This window comes from Saccopteryx leptura, chromosome 13 (genome assembly GCF_036850995.1).
Source record: "Saccopteryx leptura isolate mSacLep1 chromosome 13, mSacLep1_pri_phased_curated, whole genome shotgun sequence".
In the NCBI taxonomy this organism is placed as follows: Eukaryota; Metazoa; Chordata; class Mammalia; order Chiroptera; family Emballonuridae; genus Saccopteryx; species Saccopteryx leptura.
Genome location: NC_089515.1, coordinates 9802379 through 9815532, shown reverse-complemented (window position 1 = coordinate 9815532; position 13154 = coordinate 9802379). Strand labels below are relative to the sequence as shown.

Genomic DNA, 13154 nt, shown 5'->3' with positions numbered 1-13154 from the left:
GACTGAGGTTGAAAGGGCCGGAACAGTGTGTGGCAAAGGAATGCCAGATGTTATAAATAATATTATTGTCTTAGCCCTGGCCAGTTAGCTCAGTGGTAGAGCATTGGCCCAACATGTGGAAATCCTGGGTTCGATTCCCAGCCAGGGCACACAGGAGAAGCACCCATCTGCTTCTCCACCCTCCCCCTTCTCCACCCTTCCCCTTCTCCACTCTTCCCCTTCTCCTTTCTATCTCTCTCTTCCCCTCCTGCAGCCAAGGCTCCACTGGAGCAAAGTTGGCCCGGGCGCTGAGGATGGCTCCATGGCCTCCGCCTCAGGCGCTAGAATGGCTGGGATTGCAATGGAGCAACTGCCCAGATGGGCAGAGTATCGCCCCTTGGTGGGCATGCCGGCTGGGTCCCAGTTGGGCACATGCTGGAGTCTGTCTGACTTCCTCCTCACTTCTAACTTCGGGGGGAAAATATATATATATATATATTATTGTCTTACATCACTATTAATACAGGGAGAGGAATGGGAATTCAGGTGTCAGAGTCAATAACAGGCATTTTTCACTCTTGCTTTTTGCCTTGCTTTGGAGCATGCTCAGTGTGGTCTGTGGTGTGTTCACTCCTTGACCAAACACAGAGAATCCTCACCTGGAGGCTGGTCGTTGCGAGTTTCCCAGTGCATGTGGGGGTGCAGGGAGCTTGCTAGCTTTGCAGCAGGGTCTCACTGGGCCTTTGCCCCTCATGCATCCTGCCCATCTTGAGGTCAGCCTGCCTGGGGCATCTCCTGTAGGTGCCCAGGCTCCCTGGACAGAGCCGAACCCCTCGCTCACTGTAGGATTCAGAAGGGACCTACTGCCTTGTTCTGCGTGTCTCTATTACGTTGAAATTTTCCATGCAAGTAATTGAAGACTGAGGTAACAAGGAGAATAATAGGGGGAGATAATTGTGGATAAATCAGCTTAATTACACTCTTTCCCAAACTTAATTATCCAGATTTGCGGTGCTGTGCGAAATCTCAAAAGCCAACTGAGGTTGGCTTCCAATAACAAGTACAGGTTCTGAGGAAGTCCCTCTCCCAAGTCCCAACAGGTCGGCCAATAGGTCAAGAAATGACAAGAAGACCTCTTCTGCTTCTGGTTTTTTACATTTCAGATACAGTTGGGAGTTCTGTTGTTATGCCTTTAAACAAAGCAGTTATGGGTACCTGTGGGAAGGTATGATTGTTCTCTTGATTGGGTGTGTCGTGATCTAGATGCACCTGTGCTATGTTACATGGTCATTCTGATTGGGAATAGTGCCAGTTGCACTGGGTACTGATCATTAGAAGGCACATGGTACTATTTATAAAGGAACAAGTCAGAGGACGTTGGGAAATCATGTAAGGTCGAGAAGCAACAGCTGATGTGGTTAGCAGTGCACTGTTGGCCTTCTTTGACCAGCACCACTTGACCTTTAAACTCAGTTTCTTTCTCTTTTCTTCTTTCTTTTTCAAGCTTTATTGAGACAGAATTGACACAGAACACTGAATAAGTTGACGCCATGCAGCGTGTTGATAAACTTATATTGAGAAAAGATCACCACTGTAGCGTCAGCTAACACTGGCATCTCATCACATGATTACTATTTCTGTTTTGTGGAGAGAACATTTAAGACCTGCTCCCTTAGAAAATTTCAAATATCTAACTCAGTATTGTAAACCATAATCACTATGCTGCAGTTTAGGTCCTAGAATTTATTCCTCTTTTTTTTTTTTTTTTTTTTTTGTATTTTTCTGAAGTTATAAGCAGGGAGGCAGTCAGACAGACTCCTGCGTGTGCCTGACCAGGATCCACACAGCATGCCCACCAGGGGGTGGTGCTCTGCTCATCTGGAACGTTGCTCCGTTATGGCCGGAGCCATTCTAGCGTCTGAGGTGGAGGCCATGGAGCCATCCTCAGTGCCCGGGCCAACTCTGCTCCAGTGGAGCCTTGGCTGCAGGAGGGGAAGAGAGAGACAGAGGGAAAGGAGAGGGGGAAGGCTGGAGAAGCAGACGGGCGCTTCTTCTGTATGCCCTGACCGGGAATTGAACCTGGGACTTCCACACCCTGGGCCGACGCTCTACTCCTGAGCATTCTGGCCAGGGCTAGAATTTATTCATCTTACAGCTGCAAGTATGCGCCCTTTGGCCATTGTTTCCTCATTTCCCATCACATGTTAAGTGTGTAATTCTGCAACTGGAGTATAGAAGGGATTTCCTATCTGTTAGATTCTCCACTGCTTCCAAGGGTAGATTCATAGCATTTAGACAGAAAGAGAACTCTGAAGTCATGCAGTCCAGTTTCTTAATGAGAAACATGAGGAAAATAGAGAGACTGAATGACTTATTCAAGTAGATTTAGCAGCTAAGCCAACAATAGGACATAGTGTTCTGGCTCAAAGTGTTGGGGGCCGTTGCCCACTTGGGATTGATTTGTTTCTGAAGCCAAAAGGAAATCCATAGCTGTTGGCCCAGAAGCAATGGGGATGCGATCCAGGAGGGGGACTGAGGATGCAGGGAGGCAGATGCTGATTTGGAAAGGCCAGAAGTCAGGGGCCAGAGCGCCCATGAGAGCAGACGTGGTCCCGCTGCAGAAGATGTGGTTCCCAAGATGGCCAATAGGGCTCACGTTGCTCACGAAGGTGAGGGGAGAGGAGTCTGGGAAAGAGAAAGTAAGCGGGGAGAGGGACCAGAGAAGAGGAGGTCAGTGACCCGGGAGCCTGGAGTCAACACCAGCTCCTCTGAGTAGGGTCCCCATAGGGGGCGATGTCAGTGCTTGCTGAGGGAATGATGAATGAGGAGGAAAAGCTAGCATTTACTGTGTGCCAGTCATCTCATGTCAATAATCATTTTGCAGGTGAGGAAACTGAGGCACACAGAAGTCAAGTGATTTGGCCAAAGTCAAACCTAGGGACACAAATTCCAGAATCTGTGCGTTTCATTGAACTGCCTTACCGTACCGCAAACGAATGAACGGCGACGAGGTGGATTGCCTGCGATCACAAAGCAATCAGAGGTGGAATCAGGGCCGGTCAGCTCCTGTGATCCCTAGTGCAGTGTGCTGCTGACTAGCGCCAGCCTGCATCACCGTACACCTGGGCAGACCCCGCGGTGCCTGCCGTCCCCTCCACTGAGTTGAGTTGTCTCCAGGCCGCCATGTCCGCATGCCCACCACAGTGGGCTCATACCCACATTGCCAAAAAGTAGAGTCAATGGAAATAGCCCAGGATTGTGGTCAGAACACCTGAATTTGGGTTCTAGCTTTGCTGCCTGTTTGGTTGAAGGACCCTGGGCCGATCAGGAACTTCTCTGTTTCTCTCTTTGGAAGGCGGGGCTCACAGTGCACATCTTTTGTTGTGAGGCGTGATTGGGGCAGGGCGTGAGAAGTGCCTCTACTTGGGGAGTGAGCAGCTCATCCTCTGTTCTCTCTTTCTCTTCCTTCCTCCCTCTGGATGTCTCTCCGGATGACATCGGGCGGTCTGGGACGTATCAAACCCAGTTCTCAGGAGTGCATCGGGGCTGGGGTTGTTTGGTCACTTGTGAGAGATGAGGCAGAAATCAGGGACGTGGTGGGGACGGTGGTGTTGGAGGGGAACAGATAAACACACAACTGCTGTGGACTCGTTAGTCCTAATAAAACCACTTGGCAGATGAATGCCCGGCAAAGCCAGGTGCCCGGAGAAGAGAGAGACACACCCATCCGCAGGAGAAGTGGTCCTTATAAAATGTGTCCAAGGGGCCCTGGGGACTGTTAAATGTCCCCCCCTACTCCTAGGCCAACCAGCAACCAGCCTGAGCAGCACAAGAGGGGAGCACCTGTCATTGCTGAAGGTCGAGCCAGGGGAGCCACACACGCAGACAGGCGGGCAGCTGCATCTCCGCCCCCTGGACTGCCTCTTGCCCTGGAGGGCTGCGGGCCCAAGGCTGCCAGACCAGATTCTTCAATGGAAGCCAGAAATTCAGATTTGCTGTATGAGCATCTGGTTTTTTAAATATTGGCAGTGAATTACACATTTTTAAAAAACACCGTGCAGTCCAAACCAGCATTGCAGCAGGCCACATTCAGTCCAGGGGCGGCCAGCTGCCTGCTCTGACTTAAGATTCCATGTGGCAGAGGATCGGGTCTTTATTGAAACAGCTGCGTGGATCTGTTTGTTTTGATGAGGCAAATATTTACTGAGCACCTACTACATGCTAGGCTCTGTTCTAAGCCCTGTGGATATAGCTGTGGTCAAAAGCAGGTAAGAATCCCTGGTGACCCCTTGGCCCTGATGTTCTGCTGGGGCCCTGAGAGTCTTCCCTGGGCTGTTGGATGTACACACACGCGTGCGTGCGCGCGCACACACACACGCACACCTGTTTTTTCTAAACTGTTTGAGGGAAAGTTGCTGGGATCATTTCCTGATCCTTCTAATTGTTTCAACTGCTTTACCTAAAAATAATACATTCTTCGACACCAAAGGAAATTAGTCATATTTTCTTAATATCACCTGACATCTATGTAGTTCATTTGAGTCCCAAAATATTTCCCAAGTCATCCTCAAAGTTTCTTTTTTTTTTAATTTTTTAAAAATTTATTTATTAAATTTAATGCAGTGACATTGATAAATCAGGGTACATATGATGAGAGAAAACGTCTCCAGATTATTTTGACATTTGATTGTGCTGTATACCCCTCCCCCAAAGTCAAATTGTCTTCTGTCACTTTCTATCTGGTTTTCTTTGTGCCCCTCCCCTCCCCCAACCCCTCTCTCCTTCCTCGTCCCCTCCCCCTCCCCCTCCCCTCCACCCCCGTTGCCATCACATTCTTGTTCATGTCTCTGAGTCTCATTTTTATGTCCCATCTATGTATGGATTCATATAGTTCTTAGTTTTTTTCTGATTTACTTATTTCACTCCATATAATGTTATCAAGGTCCATCCATGTTGTTGTAAATGATCCGATGTCATCATTTCTTATGGCTGAGTAGTATTCCATAGTATATATGTAACAAAGCTTTTTAATCCACTCGTCCTCTGACGGACACTTGGGCTGTTTCCAGATCTTCGCTATTGTGAACAATGCTGCCACAAACATGGGGGTGCATTTCTTCTTTTCAAAGTTTCTTTTTAATAGCTTAAAATTTTTTTTTGGAACCAAACCCAGTCAAAGCATGCATGTTGCACGTGCTGGTTTGGTTTTTCGCAGACTCTTGTAATCTGGAACGTTCCCTCGAGCTTTATTCCTGGACTGCTCATTTCCGTGAGGCTGTTTGACTTGTTCCTTCGCCCCTGTGTTTCCTGCATGCCGGGTCCAGAGGCTTGGTCAGGTTCGGAGCGTACGATTGGGGGAGATGGCTACATGCAGCGTGTGTCAGGGGTGCACAGGGTGTGTGGTCCTGGTATGGGTGACCACAGCTGGGGCAGGCATGCAGGTTAGTTCTAGTTTCTAGAAGCCGAGAAAGACTTGGTGTGAGTCGGCGGCATCTTCACATCAGTGGCTTTGATTGACCCCGTGCAGTCTGTTCCTGGTCCTCTCTCTCCCTTCCTGGAAGCTGGGTAGACTGACATCTCCAGGCTCGGTCCCCACGTTCCCACCACTGTCCTTCCACTGACCTCATCCTTCCCCGTCATGTTTAGGGGGGCAGACTTGTGGAGTATGTGCTTTCATTACCTTCTATGCGCCCCCTTGGCGAGGGAGAGATTCCTGCCCTGAGGTTACAGGGGGTGGCCATGCATGATGCCCAACACTGGGCAGAGGAGCAGCTCATTAGTCACATATATCCGCAGCCTGGGAGGAGGGCACCATGCCACGCAGAGCCACACAGAGCAGGTGAACAGCCAGGGCTGTGGGAAGCAGGGTTTGTAGCAGCAAGGGGGCGGGGCGCCCCTGGTTCTGCAGGAGGAGGTGGGTGGGTGGCGTGGGACTGCAACCCGATACTCGATACTCGGGGACACACAGGAACTGCACCGACCTGGTCCCTGGATGAGGAGTGTTGTTGGGCTAAGGGACCTTCCCTGAGGGAGCAGAGTGGGGAAAGGATGTGGTTCAGATGTTAAGGCAGGATGTAATATTGGGCCTTAATTTTAGGCTTTATGGGATCATAGAGCCATACACAGAACATTGCTCCAGGAGACACCCCTCTGAGCACTTCACCTCCTCAACTCATTTGATATTCATACCAATCCCCTGAGCTAGGTGCTCTTTATCAGCATCACGTTATAGATGAGAAAACCAAGGCCTGGGAGTTGACCTGCCCTGCCCCAGGGAGGGGACATCCAGCCAGGCTGCCCCTCCAGGCCCCGGCCCAGAGCTGGAAAGGGCAGGGGGTTTGGAGTGAGGAGAGGAGGGTGTGGCTGATGGCTCTTTCTCTGCCTGGCCTGGGCGACCATACACTTGCTGACCCTCTGTCTTCTCATCTATTGTGAGGCTTAATGCCGAGAACAGGGACCAACAGGAGAGCTGGGGGTGACCCGGGAGCTGCCCGTCGTTCGGCCGAGGCTGGTCTCTGGATGCTGCTTTCCCCAGTCCAGGGGACAGGCAGGATGCTCTATGTCCCCTGTTACAGGGACCGGAGAGCTGGGGGTGACCCGGGAGCTGCCCGACATTTGGCCGAGACTGGACTCTGGATGCAGCTCTCCCCAGGCCAGGGGATGGCAGGATGCTCTATGTCCCTGCTGCAGGGACCGGAGAGCTGGGGGTGACCCGGGAGCTGCCCGACATTTGGCCGAGGCTGGTCTCTGGATGCAGCTCTCCCCAGGCCAGGGGAGGGGCAGGATGCTCTATGTCCCCTGCTGCAGGGACCGGAGAGCTGGGGGTGACCCGGGAGCTGCCCGTCGTTCGGCTGAGGCTGGTCTCTGGATGCCGCTTTCCTCAGTCCAGGGGACGGCAGGATGCTCTATGTCCCCTGCTGCAGGGACCGGAGAGCTGGGGGTGACCCGGGAGCTGCCCGTCGTTCAGCAGAGGCTGGTCTCTGGATGCCGCTCTCCCCAGTCCAGGGGACAGGCAGGATGCTCTATGTCCCCTGCTGCAGGGACCAACGGGAGAGCTGGGGGTGACCCGGGAGCTGCCCGTCGTTCGGCCGAGACTGGACTCTGGATGCAGCTCTCCCCAGGCCAGGGGAGGGGCAAGATGCTCTATGTCCCCTGCTGCAGGGACCGGAGAGCTGGGGGTGACCTGGGAGCTGCCGGTCGTTCGGCTGAGGCTGGTGTCTGGATGCCGCTCTGCCCAGTCCAGGGGACAGGCAGGATGCTCTATGTCCCCTGCTGCAGGGACCAACGGGAGAGCTGGGGGTGACCCCGGGAGCTGCCGGTCGTTCGGCTGAGGCTGGTGTCTGGATGCAGCTCTGCCCAGTCCAGGGGACAGGCAGGATGCTCTATGTCCCCTGCTGCAGGGACCGGCTCCTGCGAATGACAGGGAGGAGCATGTCTGTTGGAGCCGTTTCCTGGGGCCGTTCCTCTTTCCACCTCCTTCTCTATGCACCTCCCTTTAGCCCAGGGGTCTCAAACTCGCGGCCCACCGAACAATTTTGTGCGGCCTGCAGACTAATCCACGAAGTTCAAAATATTTTGGATAAAATTAAGTAAGCCTAGGGGCCTACTTGTATTTTTCATTTCTCTAGCATCCTGAATATTAGCTTAGTTAACAGCAGTTGTGATGCGAACTACAGTTTCTGGTCGTTTTGTGACTGAGTAAACTGCATGTACGATTGTGCTTGTTGTACTGATTTTTTTTGTTTTCAACTGCAGTGAAAAAAGTGTTGCGTAACAGTTGCCTTTTGTAGACCTAGTGCGGCCCGCCGAACGGCTGTGATCTTGCTCTGCGGCCCACATGCTGAGTTGAGTTTGAGACCCCTGCTTTAGCCTGTCCTCCGTCACAGCAAACATCACATGGCTGTCTGCAAGAAGCTGCTCTCAGTCTTCGCACAGAGTTCGAAGTGGATCAACTCGCTGCATGTCCCAAGAGGAAGGCTGTATTTCTAATTGTGGAAAATGCCATTTCCATAAAATGAGTGCAGAGGCCATTCTACGGGTGCGTGTGTATGCCTGTGTGTGCGCGCATGTATTCGCATGTCCCTTGGCCTCCTTAGAATTCCCGTGTATGTACTGAGGAGGGCGGGGAGCAGTGGACCTTCTGTCGCACAGGACGTCAGCAAGGCACCTTATGTCTTGTAGCCTCAGTGTCCTCATCTCTAAAGTGGGAATGATGGCCACTTCTGCCTCCTAGGGATCTTAAGAAGATGTAAGGGAGAAATGTCAGGAAGCCCGGAGGAAGGGCGTGGCACCAGTTGGCTCCAAATACGACCGCCTAGTTCTTACTGTACTCGTTACCCCGGGTGTCCCTGGGCGGCCTGCCACCCTGACTCAGGGTGAGGCCTGTCAGGAGGCAGGTTGCTGGCTTAGTGGCTCCCAGAGATAATTTGTCAACATGTTCCCTCAACAGCCTCTCTCACCTCCTTCCCAGATCGAACAGAACACTTGATCCGCCCCCTCCCTGCCTGTTTCTGGGACCACACGCCAGGCCCATTTGTAAGTGCTTCTCCTCTTGCAGGGGAGAGCCCACTAGAGAGGAAAAGTCAATAGTGCAATCAAGAAACATGCTTCACTACTTTGCTCTCTCCCGGAAACCTCCTTTATCGCACGTCTCGTTTTTTTCCTTCTTTGGATTGCAAGATTCAGAAGTGACGTTCTGGGCCATTGTTTGCTCATAGAACGAGCGGATGCTGAATGGTGGTTGTTAACATTCTTCCGTTCAATCCTTTCCTCCCAACGCGAAGCCTCGCTCACCACCCCTCTCCAGGTGGGGCCGTGGAGGGCGGGGAAGCCTTCGCAGACCCAGCCACTGTGTCAGCGTCACTCACACTCACATCTGTGAAGAACAGCTGCCACCTTGTCTTGTGCTATTTACAGTTGAGAGAAAAGGAGGTGGAAGTGTGTGTCTAGTATGTGGCTGAAGTGTGAACCCATTTTGAAAAGGGCATGTTATCAAGGCACTCTGGGACTTTGGGATCTTGACTTTGAGTTAGAGCCACGAGGCAGTGGCATCCCTGTTCCTTGTTCCGGGACTTACTGTTCCTGCTAGTGGGATGTCAAGATGGGCTGTTTTTTTGGGTTCCCAGCTTTGGGCTGGATCTGTCGCCACATTCAGCATGTGGACAGTGATAGATACAGACCCTGGAACATCCCTAATGGGTCAGAGTCCTTACAGGTGGCTCCGGCTTGGAGGCCATCTCATGGGTCCAACTAGTGAGGCACTGCAAACCTGATGTCTCCTCTAATTGGAATGAGTGGTGGTCTGTATGGATAGTATTCTGATACCTGTGACTAATGAGACCTGGACATCTCATTCCCCAATCACGTGGGGCTTAGGGTCCTGTGATTACAGTCTTGACAAGAGTCATGGCTATGTGTATATTATTCATCAGGGTTCATAGGACAGTGCCTGGCCTACTGGAGGCACTTAGTAAGTGTTGAGTGGATAAATAATAGGCAAAGACAATAATCCAGTATCTGTCCCCTCCTGTGCTCCTTCCTATATAAGCCAGTATGTATCCTGGACATCTTCAAACCAGGCTGGCTGGTGAAAACGGGGGCTGTCCCATTTGTTTACGGGTGTGTTTGTTTCCCTGGCCGTTGAGGTCACGTCCACAAGCATCACTAAGACTAATATCCAGAAACTTGGCACTTATGCTTGCTTTTGTGTATTCACTGGTTCCAGATAACACGTTCAGGTCCTTTGATGGTTTTGAGTTGATATTTGTGTATGGTGTAAGATAAGTTGACCTGGTAGAGCTGCATGCCTCCTGCTCACAGAGCGCCTCCCTTCCTGTTTGGTTTTGGTCATCGAGCCCGATCAAGTCTTAGGGGTCTACACCAGTGGTCCCCAACCCCCGGGCTGCGGACTGGTACCCGTCCGTGGGCCATTTGGTACCGGTCCACAGAGAAAGAATAAATAACTTACATTATTCCCGTTTTATTTATATTTAAGTCTGAACAATGTTTTATTTTTAAAAAATGACCAGATTCCCTCTGTTACATCCGTCTAAGACTCATTCTTGACGCTTGTCTTGGTCACGTGATACATTTATCCATCCCACCCTAAGGCTGGTCTGTGAAAATATTTTCTGACATTAAACCAGTCCGTTACCCAAAAAAGGTTGGGGACCACTGGTCTACACCACTCATCAGCATATCTTGATATAAAATGGATAACTGCGGCAACTGTCCGTGTCACGGGAGTCCCAAGAGCAGGGGTCTCCAAAATAGGGCCCACGGGCCACATGCGGCCCCCTGAGGCCATTTATCCGGTCCCCGCCGCACTTCTAGAAGGGACACCTCTTTCACTGGTGGTCAGTGAGAGGAGCACATTGACCATCTCATTAGCCAAGAGCAGGCCCATAGTCCCCATTGCAATACTGGTCAGTTTGTTGATTTAAATTTACTTGTTCTTTATTTTAAATATTGTATTTGTTCCCGTTTTGTTTTTTTTTTACTTTAAAATAAGATATGTGCAGTGTGCATAGGGATTTGTTCATAGTTTTTTTTATAGGCCGGCCCTCCAACGGTCTGAGGGACAGTGAACTAGCCCCCTGTGTAAAAAGTTTGGGGACCCCTGCCCAAGAGCCCCGAGTTACAGAGATCGACACGCCAGTTCTCCTTTTTCTCCTGCGTCTTTGCCGAGATGGGGAAGGGCCACTCTGGGGAGGGGGACAGGTTTTACAATCATCCCCAGCGACCTAAAAGCTTGTGTTGACGAATCTGGCTGAACCCTCTTTGGACATCAAGATGTTTTTGCCTGAATTGCATTACTTGGGAATGAAAGTCAGCTCAAGGGTTTCTGCCCACCTCCCAGTGGTCAAAGAGCAGCTGCTTGACCCTGACCTTTTCTTGAGAACTCCGGGGCGTCAGTGATACCGGCTCAGAACACGCTGGTGCTTTCTGGAGTTGTTAAGGTGGGTGGGGCAGTTTCCTTCTACACTGAATGACCCGCAGTTGTGCTTCTGAGTTGCCATGTTTGTTTTTCATCTTGTTTTCTGTCTCCTCCCCTAACACATATGGTGGGGGAGATGATTTTAGGGGCTTCAGCAAGGTGAGTTTCGATTACACATGGACGTGACCCCCCTCCCATCTCGTTCGCCCCCACCCACTTCTCCCTCCAGCCTCCTGGCCTCCGTTGGCGGGACTCCTCGCAGAGACGACAACATCAAGGGAGAATTTAAGAGCACACTTTAGTGTTCATTGTGTTTATTTTGAAGTTTACCAGCTGTCTATGGAGGGGATGCTGATTTTATGATTAAGCAGTGACATGAAGTTTTTCTCTAGGATAAAATACAGTCTGTTTTATTCTGCATTCTATTCTGTTCTCCTAGAATAGAATAAGGTGAGTCTGGCTCACAAGGTCTAAAAGAAAACTCACAGCCCAGGTGAAGGAAGGATAAGAAAAAACTGGCAACTTCGTCAAGAGCCGAAATTGGGCAACAGCTACTTTCCTGAGCACTCTGAGCCTTGAAGTGCTGTGCTCCGACGAATGCCCCGGGATCTTGTTAAACAGGAAGACTGATGCCCTGGCCGGGTTGGCTCAGCGGTAGAGCGTCGGCCTAGCGTGCGGAGGACCCGGGTTCGATTCCCGGCCAGGGCACACAGGAGAAGCGCCCATTTGCTTCTCCACCCCTCTGCCGCGCTTTCCTCTCTGTCTCTCTCTTCCCCTCCCGCAGCCAAGGCTCCATTGGAGCAAAGATGGCCCGGGCGCTGGGGATGGCTCTGTGGCCTCTGCCTCAGGCGCTAGAGTGGCTCTGGTCGCAACATGGCGACGCCCAGGATGGGCAGAGCATCGCCCCCTGGTGGGCAGAGCGTAGCCCCTGGTGGGCGTGCCGGGTGGATCCCGGTGGGGCGCATGCGGGAGTCTGTCTGACTGTCTCTCCCCGTTTCCAGCTTCAGAAAAATGAAAAAAAAAAATAAATAAATAACCCAAGAAAAAAAACACACAAAAAACAGGAAGACTGATTCAGAAGGTCTGGGCTGATCTGAGATTTCTGCATTTTTAACAAGCTCCCTCCTGGGTAATGCCGACGCCTTGGCCTCTTATGACTCAAGGTTTGACCCACAGGTTAGCAGCAACAGCAGCATCACTGGCAAGCTCGCGGGAGATGCCTGCCCTCGGCTCCTCCCTGGACCACTTTACCTGTGGGCACAAGAGCCACCGGTGGTTCCTGGGCGCAGTAACGCCTGGGAAGTGTCGATCTAACACCGCTGGGGTGTCCTCAGTGCTTAGTGAGCCCCGGTGAATAGGAGGCTCACCCAGATTCCCGATCTGGGAGCAGGGTGTCCACTTCTCAGTTTCCAAACCACATACAAAGAGCTCGTGGACGGATGTGTGCGGGCCTGGCATGCCCTCTCTTGGGAACACCTTGTAATGTCTCCAGAGCTTTCTTTGCACCACATGCCCACCTCTGCCCCTTGTTTGCACTTCGATACCCACGTGCTCCGAGTGGCTCCCTTGCTGTCTGGATTCTCTGAGTCAGGTGCTGGTTGTGCAGGGTGGCTGGGGAAGGGACGTCACATTGATCTTCCTTGGTCCTGCTGCTCTCAGAGGATGCAGTTTGCTTGGCAGGTGTGTTCTGGCTCTAGCTAACCAAGGTGGGGCGAGGAGCCACGTGTAAGACTGGGTGCGTGAGGCTTGGAACCAGTGCCAGGAGGATGGTGGCACGTGGGGGACCAACACGGGGAGGACGGGTGGTGCTCTGTGGTGGGCCGGATCTAGGGTCTCTGCAGTGGGGGCCGGGGAACCCTTACAGGGCTGCCAGCCTGTGGGTGGCAGATTGTATATGGAAGGGGGCTGTGACCATCTCTCTTGTCTTAACCTGCTTTGCTTTGATGGCACGTGGCCACATCCCACTAAGAGGCAGAGTCACTTTCACTCTCTCAAATCTGAGCTGATCTTAAGACTCATGTGTAACCAGGTAACACCATGAGGCTTCTGAGGCTTGGTCAGAAAGTCATTCAGGCCCTGCCTGGCTGGTTGGCTCAGTGGTAGAGCATCAGCCCGGCGTGTGGAAGTCCTGGGTTTGATTCCCAATCAGGACACACAGGAGAAGCGCCCATCTGCTTCTCCACCCCTCACGCTCCCCCTCTTGTTTTTCTCTCTTCTCCTCTCTCACAGCCATGGTTTG

The 13154-nt window shown here is 51.8% G+C and overlaps 1 protein-coding gene and 1 non-coding gene across 3 annotated transcripts in view; both read left to right on the top strand.

Moving 5' to 3' along the window:
• Positions 1–13154, top strand: part of PLPP4 (phospholipid phosphatase 4) — a 128150-nt gene that overhangs the window by 40197 nt on the left and 74799 nt on the right. The window lies entirely within an intron of this gene.
• On the top strand, positions 74–149 carry TRNAV-AAC (transfer RNA valine (anticodon AAC)). Its single transcript has one exon. It is a non-coding gene; the product is annotated as a tRNA-Val (tRNA).